We start from the raw sequence: 12,554 nt of genomic DNA, 5'->3' as shown, positions 1-12,554 counted from the left end.
TTTTGAACACTTGCACTAAACTTTTGTCCCTCCAGACAACAGTCACGTGACCATGACACACATAACTAATTTTCTACAGATCATTTCTGAGAAGTGACACACAGAAATACTAATATGGCGTCTTCCATCTAGTGGCCAGCTGTTGGTATTGCAGTCAGAAGATATATTACAATGATGTTGTCTGTATTGCCATCTCTAGTCCGCCCTCTGGTGGTTTCCTGGCTGTACTGCAGCTCTGAGCTCACTCTCCTGTACAGCTCTGCAGATGGTTTGCTGCTGCTGCTGGTGCATTCCTTGCTGATGACTCAGGATCCTCTACATTGAGAATAGGAGGCTCCCTATAAATATATGAGCATCTCAGACCCTGCTGCAGATCCTGCACAAATATTACAGCCAGACATCTCCCAGGTAAGGAAGGAACCTGTGCCTCCTCCTCAGAAGGAGTTACAGAGAGTCGTATCAGTGCATTATCCACAGAGTTTATTCCTTATCATTCCACGTAATAATATTCTTATAGGTTCAGCAGTTTATTAGGATTTTATTATCCTTTATGTAGCACTGACATAAGCTGCAACAATGTACAGTATCTTCATCCAGCTCTGAGTCCTAGAAGTGATACATTGTAACGATTCTATTTATTATATGATAAACACTGATACATTTATATCAATTATCTGCATTGTATACTAACAACTAAACTGTATCTACAGATAAAGATATCATATAGTGATAGATGTAATGTAGTAGATGTCACCTGCAGTCCTATGTAACACCACAGATAACACAGTGATAACTCTCTGAGTACAGATAATGTAGTAGATATCACCTGCAGTCCTATGTAACACCACAGATAACACAGTGATAACTCTCTGAGTACATATAATGTAGTAGATGTCACCTGCAGTCCTATGTAACACCACAGATAACACAGTGATAACTCTCTGAGTACAGATAATGTAGTAGATGTCACCCGCAGTCCTATGTAACACCACAGATAACACAGTGATAACTCTCTGAGTACAGATAATGTAGTAGATTTCACCTGCAGTCCTATGTAACACCACAGATAACACAGTGATATCTCTCTGAGTACAGATAATGTAGTAGATGTCATCTGCAGTCCTATGTAACACCACAGATAACACAGTGATAACTCTCTGAGAACAGATAATGTAGTAGATGTCACCTGCAGTCCTATGTAACACCACAGATAACACAGTGATAACTCTCTGAGTACAGATAATGTAGTAGATGTCACCTGCAGTCCTATGTAACACCACAGATGACACAGTGTTAACTCCCTGAGTACAGATAATGTAGTAGATATCACCTGCAGTCCTATGTAACACCACAGATAACACAGTGATAACTCTCTGAGTACAGATAATGTAGTAGATGTTACCTGCAGTCCTATGTAACACCACAGATAACAGAGTGATAACTCTCTGAGTACAGATAATGTAGTAGATGTCACCTGCAGTCCTATGTAACACCACAGATAACACAGTGATATCTCTCTGAGTACAGATAATGTAGTAGATGTCACCTGCAGTCCTATGTAACACCACAGATAACACAGTGATAACTCTCTGAATACAGGTAATGTAGTAGATGTCACCTGCAGTCCTATGTAACACCACAGATAACACAGTGATAACTCTCTGAGTACAGATAATGTAGTAGATGTCACCTGCAGTCCTATGTAACACCACAGATAACACAGTGATAACTCTCTGAGTACAGATAATGTAGTAGATGTCACCTGCAGTCCTATGTAACACCACAGATAACACAGTGATATCTCTCTGAGTACAGAAAATGTAGTAGATGTCACCTGCAGTCCTATGTAACACCACAGATAACACAGTGATAACTCTCTGAGTACAGATAATGTAGTAGATGTCACCTGCAGTCCTATGTAACACCACAGATAACACAGTGATAACTCTCCGAGTACAGATAATGTAGTAGATGTCAACTGCAGTCCTATGTAACACCACAGATAACACAGTGATAACTCTCTGAGCACAGATAATGTAGTAGATGTCACCTGCAGTCCTATGTAACACCACAGATAACACAGTGATAACTCTGAGTACAGATAATGTAGTAGATGTCACTTGCAGTCCTATGTAACACCATAGATAACACAGTGATAACTCTCTGAGTAGAGATAATGTAGTAGATGTCACTTGCAGTCCTATGTAACACCACAGATAACACAGTGATAACTCTGAGTACAGATAATGTAGTAGATGTCACTTGCAGTCCTATGTAACACCATAGATAACACAGTGATAACTCTCTGAGTACAGATAATGTAGTAGATGTCACCTGCAGTCCTATGTAACACCACAGATAACACAGTGATAACTCTCTGAGTACAGATAATGTATTAGATGTCACCTGCAGTCCTATGTAACACCACAGATAACACAGTAATAACTCCCTGAGTACAGATAATGTAGTAGATGTCACCTGCAGTCCTATGTAACACCACAGATAACACAGTGATAACTCTCTGAGTACAGATCATGTAGTAGATGTCACTTGCAGTCCTATGTAACTCCACAGATAACACAGTGATAACTCTCTGAGCACAGATCATGTAGTAGATGTCACCTGCAGTCCTATGTAACACCATAGATAACACAGTGATAACTCTCTGAGTACAGATAATGTAGTAGATGTCACCTGCAGTCCTATGTAATTCAACAGATAACACAGTGATATCTCTCTGAGTACAGATAATGTAAGAGATGTCACCTGCAGTCCTATGTAACACCACAGATAACACAGTGATAACTCTGAATACAGATAATGTAGTAGATGTCACCTGCAGTCCTATGTAACACCACAGATAACACAATGATGACTCTCTGAGTACAGATAATGTAGTAGATGTCACCTGCAGTCCTATGTAACACCACAGATAACACAGTGATAACTCTTTGAGAACAGGTAATGTAGTAGATGTCACCTGCAGTCCTATGTAACACCACAGATAACACAGTGATAACTCCCTGAGTACAGATAATGTAGTAGATGTCACCTGCAGTCCTATGTAACACCACAGATAACACAGTGATAACTCTCTGAGTACAGATAATGTAGTAGATGTCACCTGCAGTCCTATGTAACACCACAGATAACACAGTGATGACTCTCTGAGTACAGATAATGTAGTAGATGTCACCTGCAGTCCTATGTAACACCACAAATAACACAGTGATAACTCTCTGAGTACAGATAATGTAGTAGATGTCACCTGCAGTCCTATGTAACACCACAGATAACACAGTGATAACTCTCTGAGTACAGATAATGTAGTAGATGTCACCTGCAGTCCTATGTAACACCACAGATAACACACTGATATCTCTCTGAGTACAGATAATGTAGTAGATGTCACCTGCAGTCCTATGTAACACCACAGATAACACAGTGATAACTCTCTGAGTACAGATAATGTAGTAGATGTCACCTGCAGTCCTATGTAACACCACAGATAACACAGTGATGACTCTCTGAGTACAGATAATGTAGTAGATGTCACCTGCAGTCCTATGTAACACCACAAATAACACAGTGATAACTCTCTGAGTACAGATAATGTAGTAGATGTCACCTGCAGTCCTATGTAACACCACAGATAACACAGTGATAACTCTCTGAGTACAGATAATGTAGTAGATGTCACCTGCAGTCCTATGTAACACCACAGATAACACAGTGATAACTCTTTGAGTACAGATAATGTAGTAGATGTCACCTGCAGTCCTATGTAACACCACGGATAACACAGTGATAACTCTGAGTACAGATAATGTAGTAGATGTCACCCGCAGTCCTATGTAACACCACAGATAACACAGTGATAACTCTGAGTACAGATAATGTAGTAGATGTCACCTGCAGTCCTATGTAACACCACAGATAACACAGTGATAACACCCTGAGTACAGATAATGTAGTAGATGTCACCCGCAGTCCTATGTAACACCACAGATAACACAGTGATACCTCTCTGAGTACAGGTAATGTAGTAGATGTCACCTGCAGTCCTATGTAACACCACAGATAACACAGTGATAACTCCCTGAGTACAGATAATGTAGTAGATGTCACCTGCAGTCCTATGTAACACCACAGATAACACAGTGATACCTCTCTGAGTACAGATAATGTAGTAGATGTCACCTGCAGTCCTATGTAACACCACGGATAACACAGTGATAACTCTGAGTACAGATAATGTAGTAGATGTCACCTGCAGTCCTATGTAACACCACAGATAACACAGTGATAACTCTGAGTACAGATAATGTAGTAGATGTCACCTGCAGTCCTATGTAACACCACAGATAACACAGTGATACCTCTCTGAGTACAGGTAATGTAGTAGATGTCACCTGCAGTCCTATGTAACACCACAGATAACACAGTGATACCTCTCTGAGTACAGATAATGTAGTAGATGTCACCTGCAGTCCTATGTAACACCACGGATAACACAGTGATAACTCTGAGTACAGATAATGTAGTAGATGTCACCTGCAGTCCTATGTAACACAACAGATAACACAGTGATAACTCTGAGTACAGATAATGTTGTAGATGTCACCTGCAGTCCTATGTAACACCACAGATAACACAGTGATAACTCTCTGAGTACAGGTAATGTAGTAGATGTCACCTGCAGTCCTATGTAACACCACAGATAACACAGTGATACCTCTCTGAGTACAGATAATGTAGTAGATGTCACCTGCAGTCCTATGTAACACCACAGATAACACAGTGATAACTCTGAGTACAGATAATGTTGTAGATGTCACCTGCAGTCCTATGTAACACCACAGATAACACAGTGATAACTCTCTGAGTACAGGTAGTGTAGTAGATGTCACCTGCAGTCCTATGTAACACCACAGATAACACAGTGATAACTCTCTGAGTACAGATAATGTAGTAGATGTCATCTGCAGTCCTATGTAACACCACAGATAACACAGTGATAACTCTGAGTACAGATAATGTAGTAGATGTCACCTGCAGTCCTATGTAACACCACAGATAACACAGTGATAACTCTCTGAGTACAGATAATGTAGTAGATGTCACCTGCAGTCCTATGTAACACCACAGATAACACAGTGATAATTCTGAGTACAGATAATGTTGTAGATGTCACCTGCAGTCCTATGTAACACCACAGATAACACAGTGATAACTCTCTGAGTACAGGTAATGTAGTAGATGTCACCTGCAGTCCTATGTAACACCACAGATAACACAGTGATAACTCTCTGAGTACAGATAATGTAGTAGATGTCACCTGCAGTCCTATGTAACACTACAGATAACAGTGATAACTCTCTGAGTACAGATAATGTAGTAGATATCACCTGCAGTCCTATGTAACACCACAGATAACACAGTGATACCTCTCTGAGTACAGATAATGTAGTAGATGTCATCTGCAGTCCTATGTAACACCACAGATAACACAGTGATACCTCTCTGAGTACAGATAATGTAGTAGATGTCATCTGCAGTCCTATGTAACACCACAGATAACACAGTGATAACTCTGAGTACAGATAATGTAGTAGATGTCACCTGCAGTCCTATGTAACACCACAGATAACACAGTGATAACTCTCTGAGTACAGATAATGTAGTAGATGTCACCTGCAGTCCTATGTAACACCACAAATAACACAGTGATAATTCTCTGAGTACAGATAATGTAGTAGATGTTACCTGCAGTCCTATGTAACACCACAGATAACACAGTGATACCTCTCTGTGTACAGATAATGTAGTAGATGTCACCTGCAGTCCCATGTAACACCACAGATAACACAGTGATATCTCTGAGTACAGATAATGTAGTAGCTGTCACCTGCAGTCCTATGTAACACCACAGATAACACAGTGATAACTCTCTGAGTACAGATAATGTAGTAGATGTCACCTGCAGTCCTATGTAACACCACAGATAACACAGTGATAACTCTCTGAGTACAGATAATGTAGTAGATGTCACCTGCAGTCCTATGTAACATCACAGATAACACAGTGATAACTCTCTGAGTACAGATAATGTAGTAGATGTCACCTGCAGTCCTATGTAACACCACAGATAACACAGTGATAACTCTGTCAGTACAGATAATGTAGTAGATGTCATCTGCAGTCCTATGTAACACCACAGATAACACAGTGATAACTCTGAGTACAGATAATGTAGTAGATGTCACCTGCAGTCCTATGTAACACCACAGATAACACAGTGATAATTCTGAGTACAGATAATGTTGTAGATGTCACCTGCAGTCCTATGTAACACCACAGATTACACAGTGATATCTCTCTGAGTACAGATAATGTAGTAGATGTCACCTGCAGTCCTATGTAACACCACAGATAACACAGTGATAACTCTCTGAGTACAGATAATGTAGTAGATGTCACCTGCAGTCCTATGTAACACCACAGATAACACAATGATGACTCTCTGAGTACAGATAATGTAGTAGATGTCACCTGCAGTCCTATGTAACATCACAGATAACACAGTGATAACTCTCTGAGTACAGATAATGTAGTAGATGTCACCTGCAGTCCTATGTAACACCACAGATAACACAGTGATAACTCTCTGAGTACAGATAATGTAGTAGATGTCACCTGCAGTCCTATGTAACACCACAGATAACACAATGATGACTCTCTGAGTACAGATAATGTAGTAGATGTCACCTGCAGTCCTATGTAACATCACAGATAACACAGTGATAACTCTCTGAGTACAGATAATGTAGTAGATGTCACCTGCAGTCCTATGTAACATCACAGATAACACAGTGATAACTCTCTGAGTACAGATAATGTAGTAGATGTCATCTGCAGTCCTGTGTAACACCACAGATAACACAGTGATAACTCTGAGTACAGATAATGTAGTAGATGTCACCTGCAGTCCTATGTAACACCACAGATAACACAGTGATAAGTCTCTGAGTACAGATAATGTAGTAGATGTCACCTGCAGTCCTATGTAACACCACAGATAACACAGTGATAATTCTGAGTACAGATAATGTTGTAGATGTCACCTGCAGTCCTATGTAACACCACAGATAACACAGTGATAACTCTCTGAGTACAGGTAATGTAGTAGATGTCACCTGCAGTCCTATGTAACACCACAGATTACACAGTGATAACTCTCTGAGTACAGATAATGTAGTAGATGTCACCTGCAGTCCTATGTAACACCACAGATAACAGTGATAACTCTCTGAGTACAGATAATGTAGTAGATATCACCTGCAGTCCCATGTAACACCACAGATAGCAGTGATACCTCTCTGAGTACAGATAATGTAGTAGATGTCATCTGCAGTCCTATGTAACACCACAGATAACACAGTGATAACTCTGAGTACAGATAATGTAGTAGATGTCACCTGCAGTCCTATGTAACACCACAGATAACACAGTGATGACTCTCTGAGTACAGATAATGTAGTAGATGTCACCTGCAGTCCTATGTAACACCACAAATAACACAGTGATAATTCTCTGAGTACAGATAATGTAGTAGATGTTACCTGCAGTCCTATGTAACACCACAGATGACACAGTGATAATTCTCTGAGTACAGATAATGTAGTAGATGTCACATGCAGTCCTATGTAACACCACAGATAACACAGTGATACCTCTCTGAGTACAGATAATGTAGTAGATGTCACCTGCAGTCCCATGTAACACCACAGATAACACAGTGATATCTCTGAGTACAGATAATGTAGTAGCTGTCACCTGCAGTCCTATGTAACACCACAGATAACACAGTGATACCTCTCTGAGTACAGATAATGTAGTAGATGTCACCTGCAGTCCTATGTAACACCACAGATAACACAGTGATAACTCTCTGAGTACAGATAATGTAGTAGATGTCACCTGCAGTCCTATGTAACACCACAGATAACACAGTGATAACTCTCTGAGTACAGATAATGTAGTAGATGTCACCTGCAGTCCTATGTAACATCACAGATAACACAGTGATAACTCTCTGAGTACAGATAATGTAGTAGATGTCACCTGCAGTCCTATGTAACACCACAGATAACACAATGATGACTCTCTGAGTACAGATAATGTAGTAGATGTCACCTGCAGTCCTATGTAACATCACAGATAACACAGTGATAACTCTCTGAGTACAGATAATGTAGTAGATGTCACCTGCAGTCCTATGTAACACCACAGATAACACAGTGATAACTCTGAGTACAGATAATGTAGTAGATGTCACCTGCAGTCCTATGTAACACCACAGATAACACAGTGATGACTCTCTGAGTACAGATAATGTAGTAGATATCACCTGCAGTCCTATGTAACACCACAAATAACACAGTGATAATTCTCTGAGTACAGATAATGTAGTAGATGTTACCTGCAGTCCTATGTAACACCACAGATGACACAGTGATAATTCTCTGAGTACAGATAATGTAGTAGATGTCACATGCAGTCCTATGTAACACCACAGATAACACAGTGATACCTCTCTGAGTACAGATAATGTAGTAGATGTCACCTGCAGTCCCATGTAACACCACAGATAACACAGTGATATCTCTGAGTACAGATAATGTAGTAGCTGTCACCTGCAGTCCTATGTAACACCACAGATAACACAGTGATACCTCTCTGAGTACAGATAATGTAGTAGATGTCACCTGCAGTCCTATGTAACACCACAGATAACACAGTGATAACTCTCTGAGTACAGATAATGTAGTACATGTCACCTGCAGTCCTATGTAACACCACAGATAACACAGTGATAACTCTCTGAGTACAGATAATGTAGTAGATGTCACCTGCAGTCCTATGTAACACCACAGATAACACAGTGATAACTCTGTGAGTACAGATAATGTAGTAGATGTCACCTGCAGTCCTATGTAACACCACAGATAACACAGTGATAACTCTCTGAGTACAGATAATGTAGTAGATGTCACCTGCAGTCCTATGTAACACCACAGATAACACAGTGATAACTCTCTGAGTACAGATAATGTAGTAGATGTCACCTGCAGTCCTATGTAACATCACAGATAACACAGTGATAACTCTCTGAGTACAGATAATGTAGTAGATGTCACCTGCAGTCCTATGTAACACCACAGATAACACAATGATGACTCTCTGAGTACAGATAATGTAGTAGATGTCACCTGCAGTCCTATGTAACATCACAGATAACACAGTGATAACTCTCTGAGTACAGATAATGTAGTAGATGTCACCTGCAGTCCTATGTAACACCACAGATAACACAGTGATAACTCTCTGAGTACAGATAATGTAGTAGATGTCACCTGCAGTCCTATGTAACACCACAGATAACACAGTGATAACTCCCTGAGTACAGATAATGTAGTAGATGTCACCTGCAGTCCTATGTAACACCACAGATAACACAGTGATACCTCTCTGAGTACAGATAATGTAGTAGATGTCACCTGCAGTCCTATGTAACACCACAGATAACACAGTGATAACTCTCTGAGTACAGATAATGTAGTAGATGTCACCTGCAGTCCTATGTAACACCACAGATAACACAGTGATGACTCTCTGAGTACAGATAATGTAGTAGATGTCACCTGCAGTCCTATGTAACACCACAAATAACACAGTGATAAATATCTGAGTACAGATAATGTAGTAGATGTCACCTGCAGTCCTATGTAACACCACAGATAACACAGTGATAACTCTCTGAGTACAGATAATGTAGTAGATGTCACCTGCAGTCCTATGTAACACCACAGATAACACAGTGATACCTCTCTGAGTACAGATAATGTAGTAGATGTCACCTGCAGTCCTATGTAACACCACGGATAACACAGTGATAACTCTGAGTACAGATAATGTAGTAGATGTCACCTGCAGTCCTATGTAACACCACAGATAACACAGTGATAACTCTAAGTACAGATAATGTTGTAGATGTCACCTGCAGTCCTATGTAACACCACAGATAACACAGTGATAACTCTCTGAGTACAGGTAATGTAGTAGATGTCACCTGCAGTCCTATGTAACACCACAGATAACACAGTGATACCTCTCTGAGTACAGATAATGTAGTAGATGTCACCTGCAGTCCTATGTAACACCAGAGATAACACAGTGATAACTCTGAGTACAGATAATGTTGTAGATGTCACCTGCAGTCCTATGTAACACCACAGATAACACAGTGATAACTCTCTGAGTACAGATAATGTAGTAGATGTCACCTGCAGTCCTATGTAACACCACAGATAACACAGTGATAACTCTCTGAGTACAGGTAGTGTAGTAGATGTCACCTGCAGTCCTATGTAACACCACAGATAACACAGTGATAACTCTCTGAGTACAGATAATGTAGTAGATGTCATCTGCAGTCCTATGTAACACCACAGATAACACAGTGATAACTCTCTGAGTACAGATAATGTAGTAGATGTCACCTGCAGTCCTATGTAACTCCACAGATAACATGGATAAATCTCTGCGCACAGATAATGTAGTAGATGTCACCTGCAGTCCTATGTAACACCACAGATAACTCCCTGAGTACAGATAATGTAGTAGATGTCACCTGCAGTCCTATGTAACACCACAGATGACACAGTGATAATTCTCTGAGTACAGATAATGTAGTAGATGTCACCTGCAGTCCTATGTAACACCATAGATAACACAGTGATAACTCTCTGAGTACAGGTAATGTAGTAGATGTCACCTGCAGTCCTATGTAACACCACAGATAACACAGTGATACCTCTCTGAGTACAGATAATGTAGTAGATGTCACCTGCAGTCCTATGTAACACCACAGATAACACAGTGATAACTCTGAGTACAGATAATGTTGTAGATGTCACCTGCAGTCCTATGTAACACCACAGATAACACAGTGATAACTCTCTGAGTACAGATAATGTAGCAGATGTCACCTGCAGTCCTATGTAACACCACAGATAACACAGTGATAACTCTCTGAGTACAGGTAGTGTAGTAGATGTCACCTGCAGTCCTATGTAACACCACAGATAACACAGTGATAACTCTCTGAGTACAGATAATGTAGTAGATGTCATCTGCAGTCCTATGTAACACCACAGATAACACAGTGATAACTCTCTGAGTACAGATAATGTAGTAGATGTCACCTGCAGTCCTATGTAACTCCACAGATAACATGGATAAATCTCTGCGCACAGATAATGTAGTAGATGTCACCTGCAGTCCTATGTAACACCACAGATAACTCCCTGAGTACAGATAATGTAGTAGATGTCACCTGCAGTCCTATGTAACACCACAAATAACACAGTGATAATTCTCTGAGTACAGATAATGTAGTAGATGTCACCTGCAGTCCTATGTAACACCACAGATGACACAGTGATAATTCTCTGAGTACAGATAATGTAGTAGATGTCACCTGCAGTCCTATGTAACACCATAGATAACACAGTGATAACTCTCTGAGTACAGATAATGTAGTAGATGTCACCTGCAGTCCTATGTAACACCACTGATAACACAGTGATAACTCTCTGAGTACAGATAATGTAGTAGATGTCACCTGCAGTCCTATGTAACACAACAGATAACACAGTGATAACTCTGAGTACAGATAATGTAGTAGATGTCACCTGCAGTCCTATGTAACACCACAGATGACACAGTGATAATTCTCTGAGTACAGATAATGTAGTAGATGTCACCTGCAGTCCTATGTAACACCATAGATAACACAGTGATAACTCTCTGAGTACAGATAATGTAGTAGATGTCACCTGCAGTCCTATGTAACACCACAGATAACACAGTGATAACTCTCTGAGTACAGATAATGTAGTAGATGTCACCTGCAGTCCTATGTAACACCACTGATAACACAGTGATAACTCTCTGAGTACAGATAATGTAGTAGATGTCACCTGCAGTCCTATGTAACACCACAGATAACACAGTGATAACTCTCTGAGTACAGATAATGTAGTAGATGTCACCTGCAGTCCTATGTAACACCACAGATAACACAGTGATAACTCTGAGTACAGATAATGTTGTAGATGTCACCTGCAGTCCTATGTAACACCACAGATAACACAGTGATAACTCTCTGAGTACAGATAATGTAGTAGATGTCACCTGCAGTCCTATGTAACACCACAGATAACACAGTGATAACTCTGAGTACAGGTAGTGTAGTAGATGTCACCTGCAGTCCTATGTAACACCACAGATATCACAGTGATAACTCTGAGTACAGGTAGTGTAGTAGATGTCACATGCAGTCCTATGTAACACCACAGATTACACAGTGATAACTCTGAGTACAGGTAGTGTAGTAGATGTCACCTGCAGTCCTATGTAACACCACAGATAACACAGTGATAACTCTGAGTACAGATAATGTAGTAGATGTCACCTGCAGTCCTATGTAA

At 40.3% G+C, this 12,554-nt stretch overlaps 1 protein-coding gene across 1 annotated transcript in view; it reads left to right on the top strand.

The window, feature by feature from the left end:
• The first annotated feature begins 226 nt into the window (after positions 1 to 226).
• The window catches only part of CLU (clusterin), a 240,874-nt gene continuing 228,546 nt past the window's right edge, over positions 227 to 12,554 (top strand). The window contains exon 1 of the mRNA XM_073672904.1: positions 227 to 408. The gene's annotated coding sequence lies outside the window, so the exon portion shown is untranslated. The remainder of the gene's footprint in view (positions 409 to 12,554) is intronic.

Source organism: Phyllobates terribilis, unplaced genomic scaffold (assembly GCF_046119375.1).
Source record: "Phyllobates terribilis strain yellow unplaced genomic scaffold, ASM4611937v1 Scaffold_3__8_contigs__length_932513732, whole genome shotgun sequence".
NCBI lineage: Eukaryota > Metazoa > Chordata > Amphibia > Anura > Dendrobatidae > Phyllobates > Phyllobates terribilis.
The sequence above is the reverse complement of the archived record's forward strand: the minus strand, read 5'-3'. Positions and strand labels throughout refer to the sequence as shown.